Raw genomic sequence first — 13,635 nt, forward strand, 5'->3', positions numbered from 1 at the left:
TGTGGGGCTGGAGCCCAATGCTGGGCTCAGTCCCGGGATCCTGAGATCATGACCTGAGCCGAAGCCAGACACTTAACCTACTGGGCCACTTAGGCACTCCTTTTAATGGTTATTTCTAATTTATTTCTGCATTATGGTTAGATAGGGTCTGTAAAACTTCAGTGGTTTGAAATTGTTGAGACTTCCGCTGCTACCCAACATGCGGTAAGATTCTGTGTATATTCCACAGCAGCTTGGAAAGGAGCTGTACTCTCTGTAAATATGGCATTTATGAAGACGTTTAAGTGGTTTTATTATTCACTGATTATTTTTATCAACCTAATCTTATAGGAATGCGCTAATTACGTTAATTTCTTCACATCTGCAGTAATCTATTTTTAAACTTTTGTTTTTTTATTTTTTATTTTTAAAGATTTTATTTATTCATTTGAGACACAGAGATACAGAGAGAGAAAGAGCATGAGCAGGGGGAGAGCAGAGGGAGAGGGAGAAGCAGGCTTCCTACTGAGCAGGGAACCTGATGTGGGGCTCAGTCCCAGGACCCTGGGATCATGACCTGAGCCGAAGGCAGATGCTCAACCATCTGAGCCACCCAGGCGCCCCTCTATTTTTAAACTTTTAAATGATGTCTCTTATGGCATGTTACTGGGCACATCAATTTATGATGGATAACATTCCTTGTGAGTTTGCACTCTTTAACAAAAGTGACCCTGTTCTATTTAATGCTTTTTTCCTTAAGTTCTACTTTGATGTTTGCATTGTAACCCATGTTTTCTTTTTTTTTTTTCAGTGAATATTGATATAACGTATCTTTATTCCACTGTTTATCTTAACTTTTCTGAGTTACTTTTGAGTATATCTCTTACACACAATGTAGAGTTGGATTCTGTTTTCTGACCCAATTAAAAATCACTTCTTCTAATAGCGAGATTATTTCCTTTACATTTATTTTTATAAGATAGGCTTATTACTTCTTTTATTTCATGTTTCTGCCTTCTCACTGCTTCTGTTTTCTATCTTGATATGGTCAGTGTTTGTGGTTTTTCCTCTTTAATTTTCTTCCAGTGATTTTATGGATTAAAGCCCATATTTAGTTTCACCAATGATTTCTTTTAAATCCTTAGGTACCAGCTTTCTCAGGTTATTAGCATGAAATAATATCTAGTGACTGATAGCTATTAAGATGAAGAATTTATTAGGGATAACATTTCTTTCCATTTCACAGGTTTTTCTTGGTATCCTCTGGGCGTTCTTCCTGGATAATTACTGAATTGTTAAAATAGTAGTCTTCTAGAATTTATTATTTCTTTCCTTTAAAGATTTATTCATTTCAGAGATAGATAGCGCGAGTGGGGGAAGGAGCAGTCGGGCTGATGTTGGGGGCGTCTGGGGTTGGGTTGATGGACCTGGAGATCATGACCTGAGCTGAAACCAAGAGTTGGACCCTTAGCCAATGGAGGCATCCAGGCGTCCCTAGAATTGATTATTTCTACTTTCAAGAATTACACTTGCATCTTGTTTTATAACCTTATGTGCCAGGTCATTTAGATTTGGTTATGTGTTTTAACTCACGTACCTGGGCCTTTCATGCCACCGTACCTGAACCTGTGACCTGAGCCGAAGGCAGACGCTTAACTGACTGAGCCACCCAGGCGCCCAGTTGTGTATTTTCTGAAGATTTGCATATTTGATAAGATTTTTCCATTATTGCTATATGAAAAGGACACTTTACTAAATTGTAGAACTCATGAGTCATGGCGGTTTCCTTAAAAATTATGGGATTCCCTCTACTTTTGGCATTGAATGTTGGAGAGAAGATGTCTGACTCCAGTCTGTTTTTTTTTGTTTTTATTTTTAATCTTCTCATAGATAACCTGGAGTGCTGGGTGTTGCATAAGGTTAGGGGCTGGATTGTTCCACAGCTTCAATAGGGTAGGGAGGGAATGGGGTCACATGTGGGTCAGGATGGGAGGGAATTGACGTGTCACGGAAGTTGTGTTTCCACTCTTCACTGAAATTATTGCAGATAGTTTACACTTGTTTTTTTGTTCAGCCTCCAAGAACACATGATGGGCACAGCTTTCTCTGGGATCTTTCCTGGGGCTTTTACGCACCAAACTGGGAGTGTGACTTGTCATTGCGGATGGACGTCTCTCTACGTACAGTGTCCCAAATATCTCTACTTTGAGAGTGCATTTTAATATATCAGGAGGAAATGGTCAGGCAGGTAAAATTCTGGATGAGAGAAAACAGAGCTGGCAGAATCTCATTGGTGGTCCCGCTCCCAAATACACTGCGGTTAATTCCCATAGGAAGTGTCTCCATGGGAGTGCTCTACATGTTTCTCATGGTCGTTTTTGCCCTTTCAGAATGGGGTTGAGGGTCCTGCCTCCTTTCCCATTTTAGGAAAGTTCCTTCTCCATGTCAGAAGGAATATGGGCTGCTATTGAGACCCCAAGGAGGCTTCGAGGTTTTCTGTTATACCCTCTGGCTTGCTTTTCTGCCCTGCTGCTGCAACCTCTGGATCTATGCATCTGTCCTGTAGGTTGCTCACCTTCACCTCTAGCTCTCACCCTCGTTATTAGGGATTGCTGGAGAGATCTGTCAAGACCCGCTTCGCTTCTTGCGGCAAGCACCACCTCCAGAGTGGAAGAACCTCATCGGCTTCAGGTGAGATCTTTTGATCCTGTCTCTTCTTGACTTTATAGATCAGATAATCCTCTCTTGGCAACATCTCACTTTCAGCACTGAGGACTTGTTTTTGGTATTTTGCTTTTATGATTTTGTCTGTTTCTGGGAGGAGGATTTGAAACTACGCGTTCCAGCATCACCTTCCCTAGAATTCAAATGATTACAGAGAACTTTTTTGCAAAAAAAAATTCATTCACAGTTCATCTCCTTCTTAAGAGTCAGAAAGATTCCTTTGATAATTCTTTTTTTTCTGGTCACCCTCAGCAAGGTGGCCTTAGCTCATTCAGTTTTCAACTGGTTAGTGTTAGCTTTCTTTGGACTTCGATCCCCCAAACTTGGGGGTGCTCCTTTCTTTTGAAGAGTAAATATTTTATTGGTAAGTAAATGCTTTCAGTGGCAATGATAAATTCACTTGAGCAGAAGACAATAATCAAGTCAAAAGAATACACGCTGGCTAATCATCAGAAAATGTGTGGCCGTTAGGGCTGTCACTTAGAAATCCAAAATCATTCAGAGGCCAAATCTTAAGATCCATCCTCTGATTAGTCTATATGGAAGAGGTCCATAGCACCCGGAGTCTGTGGAATTCTGTAGATTATCACCTTCTAATCAAACATGACCCACTGGCACATAACTATGACTTTTAAAGAAATCTGATGAACTATTGGGGAACATTTTGTCTCCTTGCAAACCAATTGCTCTTTTACAAATACTGGATTTTGGATCACTCTGGTTTTTCGCAATCACAATGACACCTCTTTGGCTACCATAAAAATGTCAACAAAGATTTTCTGCAAAGACAATATCTGACTTTGAATTGCAGGCTCTGTTGATGGTCCAGAACACATGAGGACACCACCAACATATTCAAAAGCACGATGAGGTATACGGCCATACTGAACAGTACAGCTGATGAGTTGAAAGCCTTTTCCCAGAACATCACGAAGCAGAATTCTATGTAGATCCTGCCACCACTGAACATATATAGGTCTGTTCTACAATGCGTTCCATTTTAAGGGTGATTGCAGGCCTTCCAGAAAAACAAACAAACAAACAAACATCTCAAACGTGTCTCATGATTCATGGTTTCAGGATTCCTCTGGCCTCAAAGAAGCCTAGGGGCTCTCACCCAGGACCCAGGGAGCCTTTCTTACCTGGGCCACAGTTAGGATGATCCTTTTCTGAGGCCTGTCATCCACAATGCTCTAACCACAATCTCTCTGGAGCAGTGGGTGTGGGCCTGAAGGAGAGGAGAGCAATAGTAGTAAGTAGGTGTGCTAGCAAGCGCGCTTCATCCCTTGGGCCACCTGGAGGGTGGCTGGCAGACTGCGGAGCCATCAAGTATTGTGACTGGCTTCACACCAGACGCCTCCCACTCACTTGCAGACACAATTTATTTTGCAGATTATCTCTGGCAAAATGTTATCTCCCTGGCTTCCCTGTGCCCTTGAGGATACTATTGGGCATCTTTTCCCCCCATCTATCAGGTAATGAATATACAAAAAAGCAAACAAGTTTTAAATGTAACTGGGAAAATAAATCTACTGCAAATAATGTTGTAATACAAAAACAATGTAAAAGATTTTCGGATTATCTTTGCTGCTGTACATTATTGTGAGCATAGAGGATGAGTTGACTCAGAACAGTGTTGACTTGTGCATTACGTCTATAATTCCTCACCCCCTAATCCTCAGATAAATCCCTTACTGAAATGACTTCATGTACCAGCAATCACATTTCAGCTGCTTTCAACATGACATCTTAGCTGTTTTTCTGAGTGTTACCTTTTAACTATTTCCACCAAATGAGGCATAAATTTTGAATGTTATATGCTTATATTAGCTTTTTGAAGCATTTTTTCCCTATAAAAATGTATGCATTCTAATTTTTCTTGTAAGGGATTAAGGGTGGCATCCTGATTTAGAACATTTCCAACTCTCTCTGACATTTAGTAAGCTGTTAGCGACAACTGATGAATGTAGCTTACTGTCTTCAAGTTACATCAGTTATATAGTGAACTGAATGAGAATATATTAAGCTTATTTTTAGAATGTTCCCTCTTATAAACGCATCCCATATGTCATAGAGACTTAGCAGCCCCAGTAACGTGGGAAGTGAACTTGTCAGATATCACTCCCTTTGCAGGGTCAGGTCTAATCGAAACTTAGAAAGGGAAGTAGGGGACCACTAAAGAAAATTCCAAGTGATTCAAGTAGCAGTATTTATAAACCTCTGAGTCAGTCATGATTCAGCACCAAAGCGCAGTACTAAGGACAGTGTTTAAAGAGACAGTGGTGTGAAATTAAAGCTCGGACCACCTGTGGTTCGTATTTGTGGGTATTTGGCGTTATGAGTAGGCAAAACATTTGGCACAAAACCGTTTCACTCCAGGCTCATTTGTGTAATTCTTCACAAACTTGAAAAGCAAATTTAAACTCTTCCTCCCAATCATTTTATTTTTAAAATAATCCAAGCAAAAAAGGAGGTATCCTGTGAAAGTTCATTTAAAATTAAAATTGGAAGTCTAACTGGATTTTTAAAACACAGGACTAGCATTTCTTGAGTATTTCACACCAGATACACCACGACTATGTGTTGGTCCCATAATGCCCATTTTACAGATGTGAAACTCGACTTAGACTTTCTGAAAACAACACAGCTAATAAATAGTTTTCAGGCATGATTTAAATTCAGATACTTGCTGTCAGACAGACCAAAGTTGCCCACATGCTATCTCCTGTGGTGAAAAGAAGTGACGTGCCATGTTGAAAGAGCGAAACCTGCAAACTCAACTTGGGTTTAAAGTAAACTCCCTAACGTTTTAATCAATAAATGATGGAGATAAAATCAGAAATCACTTTTGAAATTTTGGAGGATAAAAGTATAATTTAAATGAAGATGGTACTTGTCTCTCTTTGGATTGATATTGGTAAAATTATAACCTCCAATTTTCACTCTTTTTCCTTTTGAATTTTGAAGACAGATTCAGGGCAACTTTGTCATATTAGTGATGATCGCTCTAGGTGTATCTGACAATTTTCTTTCTAGAATGATGTTGGATTATGATGAGTTTCCTAAGTAGAATACGCGGGGGACCAAGTATTCAGGTTTTTGACATGTTGGTCATGTGGGGACAGACTCCATCAGGGATTTTAAAAAGGGCCAGGAATCGGGGCGCCTGGGTGGCTCAGTCATTAAGTGTCTGCCTTCGGCTCGGGTCATGGTCCTGGGGTACTGGGATCGGGCCCCACATTGGGCTCCCTGCTCGGCCGGGAGCCTGCTTCTCCCTCTCCCGCTCCCCCTGCTTGTGTTCCCTCCTCACTGTCTTTCTCTGTCAAATAAATGAATAAAAATTTTTAAAAAATAAAAAATAAAAAAATAAAAAGGGCCAGGAATCATCAGGTTTGGCGATGCTTAGCAATGCAGCGTGTTCTTCCAGCCTCCCAGGGCAGGACGGTTATGGAGCCCCCACCCCTCCAGAGTAAATCTGGCTCCCTGAATGACTGGACCCCTTCCATTGCCGGTCAAGGTACACGTGCAAACAGTGCAAGGCGACCACAGAGACGTTATATCCTTGTGGCATGGATAGCCCTAGAGCTACAGAAAGGAAACCACACAGAACAGGGGTCCCCACAGACTTGGATTCACAGAGCAATACCTCTTTTATCCATACATACATTAATTTATTTGGGGGGCATAGGGTTATCAAACTGTTATTTTTCAAGTAAGTTGTTAAAAAAAAAAAAGCCCTTGTCATCTACCACCATTTCAGAAAAGAAAGGCCACTTTAAAGATAAAACAAGGAAGGACCTAAGACGAAGATCAAGAACACCTAAATGGAATAGGTTTACCTTCACTAAAAACTCACTTTCTGGCACTTATCTCTAATTTTTGCCTCAACCTGTTGGAAACTAAGTCATGGATCAGCCCTGGCTAGGGACTGTTGCCAGACAAACCTTGATTATGAAGCATCTGGAAGCCGCACATGAGTCCTAGAACTTTGGCTCACTCACCAGACCTGAGGGAAGTCTGGAAAAAGTGCCCTAAAAAAAGCCCAGAACAGGGTCTTATGCATATGGCGTGTGCAAAAACTGTTTGTGGTTGAAACTGAAGAAAGATGACTGTTTGCCCGGTGCCTGCAGAGGGGACAGACAGTCACTCCAGGGTAACTGAGGATGCCCACTGCTCTTTATCCTCTGCTGGGAGGCATGGGGGTGGGGCTGCAGTATGAAGGTCAAAGCCCTCCCCTCAGGAACCAGCCGGTCCAGCCCGAAGGCCCAGACTGAGGCCTTGCTGCATTCTCAGTGACTGAACATCCCCTCAGAGAGGCTCCCCAGGTGACCCCATGCCACCCTCTGCCTCAATGGGCCTTGTGATCCTCTTGCTGGGATCTCCTTGGCAAGGATGTCAACGCAGAGTAGTGAGGAGATCACCAACTTTCAAGATAAGCAGACCTGGTTGGAATCTTTATAAAATTAAACTTAGTATCTACAGACGCCTTTCTCCTCAGACTAACTGCGTCTGAGGATCTACATCAAAACATAAACAGGCCAACTGCATTGAACACAGGCATAAACAAAAATAGAAACTTTATATTTTAAAAGCTGTTATTAAAATAACCCACTAAAAATCAGTGTTCATGCCTTATTTTAAAAAAAATATTTCTTTTTTTTTTTAAATTTTATTTATTTATTTGAAAGAGAGAGACACAGCGAGAGAGGGAACACAAGCAGGGGGAGTGGGAGAGGGAGAAGCAGGCTCCCCACAGAGCAGGGAGCCCGATGCGGGACTCGATCCCAGGACCCTGGGATCATGACCTGAGCCGAAGGCAGTCGCTTAACCGACTGAGCCACCCAGGCGCCCTAAAAAAAAAATATTTCTAATAGGGTTTGGTTGATATATTTAGCTTTTTAGGTATCTGGTACATACCGATTTATGACTGTTACATCTTTTTCATAAAGGGTGTTTATGTTTTATCATCTTCCTCTTGGCCTGATTAATGCTTTTAATCTTACACGTTGCTTTGCCAATTCTAATTGTACTGTCGCTTTTCCTCTTTCCTTTCTTTTCTTTTTTAAAAGAATGCATTTTCCTGATATCTGCTTGCCTCTTCATTTCTTTTCAACATTAAACAAATCACTTGGTTTTAAGTGTGCTTTGAAATAAGATACATCTGCTTTTTAAAGTCCAATCTGACAATTTTTGTCTTTGAAAGATGAATCCAGCTCATTCATATTTAATGGAATATCAGATATCTTTGATTTTCTTTCTTTCATCTTACCTCATGCATGCCATTTAGGTTACTTTGTTTTTCCTTTCTTCCCCTTAATTTTGGTGGGTTGATCAAGGTACCATTAATTCTCTCCATTTTACCTATGAAATGTAGAGGTTCTAGCACAATCTCCCACTCCTCTAGGTATTACTCTCCCATTTTGCTCATTTCTACTGAACACTTCTTTTCTCTGCGGTGAATATGAAAACCAGGGGTCAGCTATATCTCTCCATCAAAGTAGTTTATTTTCTGATTGTCCTTTTCCACCTTCATAACGCTTTTACTTCCTCACTCTTATCTCAGATAAAAACTTAAGTTCTTCTTCCTTTCTCTACCTGCTCCTTCCTCCCTTCTCAAGGATTGATGACAGAGTTTAGTACTTTTGGACATTTGTAGGTTTTCCCTGTAGGATGTTTCTTCTATCTGTATGACCATTATTTAGCACTGACCCTACAAATTCCCAGGCATCCATCATTTTCCATTCAGACTTATATATATCTAAGTGGAAAACTGCACACACAAACACACACATGCATGCGTGCACGTACGTACGTATGTAGAGACAGAGACTCACATTCATGCTGTTTCCTCACCATCTTGTGTCCCACTGGAGACTGTTCTGCATTTTGTTGACTTACAGTCCTTCCTGAAGTATTTCCTTAGATAAATCTCTAAGGGTGACAGAAGCCCTGGATGTTTGCAGAGTAGCTCCCAGCCTCCCCTCACCCTGGCAGGTGGCTCTCTCAGCAAGGGGTGGGATTTGGGCTTGGGATCCTCCTCCCTCCATTCTGTGCATGTAATTCCTCAGTCTCAATCTCCTGTCTTCTCCCAATTTGTGTTGACCTTTTCCTTTGTACATCACATAGTTTTCATGTCTGACAGCCTATACATTTTTTTTATGCTTAAACTTAGGAATTCTGCCACAACATGCCCAAGCGTGTTTTTGTTTGCTTGTTTGTTTGTTTTTAATTTCCCCCATCAATTCTGCCTGAAACTCCACGAGCACTTTAAATTTGCAGACTTGAGTCTTTCTTCAAACCAGGGAAGTGTCTTCTATTATTTCCTTAATTAATGCATTCCTGCATCTGTTCCTTTCCCTCCTTCAGAACTCCTATTATTCACATGTTAGGTCTCTGCATCTGTCCTCCAAGCCCTTTTTACAAATTTCTCATAATGATTTCCATCTCTTTGTGTTTTTCTTCCTGTGTGAAGATATCTTCGGCTTGATCATTACAAGCCCAAATTCAATCCCCAGCAAAGAATAACAGCTCCTTCACTTCAGCTCTGGAATATGTAAAGTGAAAAAAAAAAGGGGGTGGAGGAAGCCTCTTTGAGGTCGACTCTTTTTTTCTCATATTGAGATTGCATTTCTTTGAGTGCTATTGTTGTTATTATTTTTAAAAATCTCATCAAAAAATAAAAAGCTGTCTTCTTTCCTCTCCTGCAGTTCTTGTTTACAAGGAGCTGCTAGTTTGGGGCCTTCTGCTCATTTTTCCTGCTCTGACTGCCGGGTCCTACAGGTGCTGCTGTTAGGGACTCCGTTCACTCTGGGGCTCTTTGCTCAGCTCCTCTGAATGGGTGGTGTACAGCCTGGCAAGCAGTCAGCTCATGGAGGGTCCAGCGCATATGCTGCTGGTCAGGAGGTTCTCCTGGACAGTTCTTCTCCACGCAGTGACCCAGCGATCCAGGTCAGTCCCTTCCATCTAGTGGATTTTTAATCCTTCGGGACTTTCTCATAATCTTCTGTGGGATCCCGGGGTGAATCCAGTAAGCCATACACAGTTTTGAAGGTGACAAGTGCTATTAAAATAGAGCAGGACAAGGAGCTCATGTGAATATGTTGGGAGTATGTATGGGGGTACAATTGCAGTTTAAATTGGAATAGTCAGAGCGGGTTTACTAGGAGCACAACATCGAAGAGTGTTGAGACAAGAGGCTCTCTGAGGCAAGAGCATCCCAGGCAGAGGGACTAGCCAGTGCAAAGGCACTGAGATGAGAGGAAGTCTGGCGTATTTGAGAAGCAGCAAGCAGCTGGTGTGGCCAGAGGGCAGTGGAGTAAATATGGAGGAGAATATTAAGAGATCAGGTTAGAGAGGTCACGGAGGGCCTGATCGGTGAAGACGCTACCGCAGTAACTCAGACCAGAGGCAGCGGAGGATGGCTCTGTGGTGGTAGTGGGGAGGGGTGGAGTGTAAAGTCATCAAATCTTAGATACTTCCTAAAGGTAAAGCCAAAGGGATTTCCTGACCGATTTGAGGGACAGTGTGAGATAAAGACAGGGATTAAGGATTTTGTTTACTTAAGCAACACTGATGTAGCACTTACACCATGCGTAGGTACGGCATAAGCATCTGACAAATACTAGCTCATTTAGTCCCCATATTACCCTTAAAGGACATGGTCATCTCATTTTTAAGATTAGGAGACTGAAACACAGAAATGTTAAGGAATTTGTCCAAGGTTACACAGGTATTGTCAAATCCAGGATTTGAACCTAGCCAAGTTAGCTCCGAAGTCTGTGATGCTAACCATCACTATTGTGCCTTCCGTGTGCGGATTCTGCCAGTTGCTGAAAATGTCTATTCCAATTAAATAAGGTTTAACTGGGACTAGGGAACGAGGCACTAGTGAGATAATCACAGGATGGGTATCTGGACTCACTGGGCTCATGAAAGACTTAAGCCAAAATTATACTTGTCATCTGACTTCCACTTATCATCTGGTCCTCATTTGGTCTGGTAGACCACAGTGGCATTTGGGGTTCTCAGGAATGACTGCCGACTCAGAGCCAGTCTTCTGTAATCCCAGAAAAGTTTGGGCATTTTCACTTCCATAGTGCACAGTCACCCTGGTAAATGACCATATTCCCTTTGGGGAAGACTGGGAGGAAGATTTATGGTACTTGTGGCACTGGGTCTCTCCTCAAAGGACATTTTGTTGGGGTCCCTGTACATATGGAAAAAAAGAAAAAAAGCCTCTGATTTTAAGGAAATAAGATACGAATGCTGAGATTTTGGCTTGAACAAGGAAGGATAGATGCTACTGACTGAGATGGGAGATTATGGGGTGAACAAAACTTGAGGGAGGCAGGAACATCAGCAATTCCATTTTGGGCATATTCATTTTGAAATATTTTTTTAGACATCCAGTGGAGTTGCTGAGTAGATGGTTGGATGGATGAGCCAAGATCCTGATCAGGGTGGGGGGGAGGTCCAGCATGGAATTATAAATCCAGCAGTCGCCAACACAATCTATTTAAAGCCATTAGATGCCAGGGGAGAATAGGGAGAAATGGGAGAGGGTCTAAGAGCCAAGTGCTGGGTGTGGAGAAGAATATAAACCAGTAAAGGAGGCAGCCGGTGTGTGGCCATGAATGCCAAGCGAGTAACGTGTTTCCAAGAAGTCGAACGTGATCGATCATATCAAGCATTGCTGATACATCAAGTGGGATGAGGATTGAGCATTGATTCATTCGTGACCTTGGAAAAGCAATTTTGGGGAGTGGTGGTGGTGAAGTGTGGTGATGGTCGAGTGTGATGACAGAGCTCGAGGAGGACAGAGTGAAGAGTCAAAGCTTTTAAGAAGTTTTGCCGTAAAGGAGAACAGAAAAATGGGGACTAGCTGAAGGGTTAAGTAAAGTCCAGAGAAGACATTTTTATAAGGCGATTAATAGGTGCTGGATTTTATAAGGCATTTATACGTGCTGGAAATGGCCCCGCCACTAGGTAAGGCAAATGGATGGTGACCCAGAAGGGAACATTCCTGGAGTGATGCATGAATAGGCAAAGGCGGTTTTATTACAAATGTAATCAAACCATAAACTCTAAACCACTGAGATTTACTCAAATTCAACACTCTTTTGCTTTTCTGCTTCTTTCATACCTCGTCGGTTATCAGGGCCAAATCTGTGTAAGAGCAGCATGTCCTTGGGAAGGACTGTGCAGAGGCACGTCCCCTGTGAGTCTGATGTGGACAGTGATGCAGACCCCCTGTGTATGGGGGGTTCGCAGGACGAATGCTGCCAGTGCTATTTGCGGGGCTCCGGACAGGAGGGGCTGGTGGGGGGCATCCTTAAAGTTGAAGACCTAGGGAACGTTTGGTTCCATTTGTCACGGCAGCATGCACAGTCCTTCATGCACGGTCCTCTGGCCCCTGACAGGCATGCATGTGGTGACTGGTCGGGAGAGACCACAGTTTGCCTCCTCCACGGAAGGTGAGGCTGCTTCTCTGTGGTCATCTGCTGTTTAGTACCCTCAATGTGTATCCGTTTTGCAATTTTTGTGTCAGATTATCTATTCATTTACTTTACCTAAGTATTACATTGTTAACAATTGTTCAATCCTCTCGTTATCACACTTAGAAACCAAAACCCTGCCAGGTGGCTTTTAGCTTAAGAAAATTGAAGAAAAAGTGGGAGCCTTTAAGCACTGATAATTACAAGGTTTAATTTTTTTCCTTTTTTCTTTCCCAAGCAAACTTTTTTTTCCCAGTATTATCTGCAGTATATGACACAAAGGTTGATTCCCAGAGGACAGAAAGGTGATATACTCCGATTGTGACAAGTGCCCCAGGATGGTGGCAGAGGCTTCATGAAAGACAAAGGATATTAGGTTCTGAAAATCATTCACCACTGGCTCTTGTCTGCTGTTACTCCGATTACTCGGTCTCCTCGTGAAGCTAATTTCTAACTGAGTAGCTTATAAATTCGAACCATGGTACATTTTGTGCCTTTGCAGAACTGGGGTGCCGCTGGGGACAACACCCCAGTTCCCACCCTCAGACCGTTTGCGGAGGTGAGGATGCAGCACGCACTGGAATCCGTGCTTGCTGCGTGCTCGCCGGGCACACACGCTGCCATGACCCACTGAGAGGTCAGTCTCCTCGTCCCGACCACGTCTTGCTGCGGCAGGCTTCCCACCGTCTTCACCCCCTTTTCTGCAGGGCCCAGTGGTGTCGGCCGCATAGAGGCACCCAAGAGGTGTCTGTCAAATGAACGCATACGTTAAGTGAATAATAAACCAGGAAACCCGGCTATTCATTTCTGCTCGAAAGTAGCTTGCAGTTTAGACACAGGGGCAATACATCTAGTTTTCAGTTTCACTGCAAATGAACTCCACCCACCCCCAACACTTTCATCAGAATTAACTTTTTTATTTGCTTAGTGTTTGGGGGCCTCTTTGTTTTTCTATGACTCTCATTTTGAGTCAGGTGGCAAAGACGTAAGACCTAGTTTAGGGTATCCATCTGTACCACAAGAAGCTTTCAGCAGAGACTATAATGTTTCTCTCCTCTCCACCAGGCTCCACGTGATGTGGATGTGGACTGCTGTCCCTCACTTCAAAGACTTGGTGAGCACCTGCCCTTCTGCCTGGGAGGTCCCCCCGAAAAACTCCTGGGCAGGGAGGCTGAGAGGATTCCTATAAGAAGCTGTTGTTGGAATCAGAAATTTTGGTTTAATGAGAACTTTGAGTAGACGGTTTTGATTCCACCTACCTCTTTGTATGACATTAGGTAAAATTCTCAACTTCTTGGATCTCAGTTACTTCTTTTGCACGAACGTGGGTAAAGCTGATCTTGATGGACGTTGTGAGTGTTTAGTGAGGTAATATATAAATACAGCATGGGTACAGGCCCTTAGTTAGTGCTCAGTGTTGACACCGCTATCATCACCA

General features: G+C 42.7%; 1 pseudogene; it reads right to left on the minus strand.

Moving 5' to 3' along the window:
- Nucleotides 1-3,145: 3,145 nt before the first annotated feature.
- Nucleotides 3,146-13,635, minus strand: part of LOC145716030 (mitochondrial inner membrane protease subunit 1 pseudogene) — an 11,934-nt pseudogene continuing 1,444 nt past the window's right edge.

Source organism: Leptonychotes weddellii, chromosome 11 (assembly GCF_054177405.1).
Source record: "Leptonychotes weddellii isolate Sample4059 chromosome 11, ASM5417740v2, whole genome shotgun sequence".
Classification (NCBI taxonomy): Eukaryota; Metazoa; Chordata; class Mammalia; order Carnivora; family Phocidae; genus Leptonychotes; species Leptonychotes weddellii.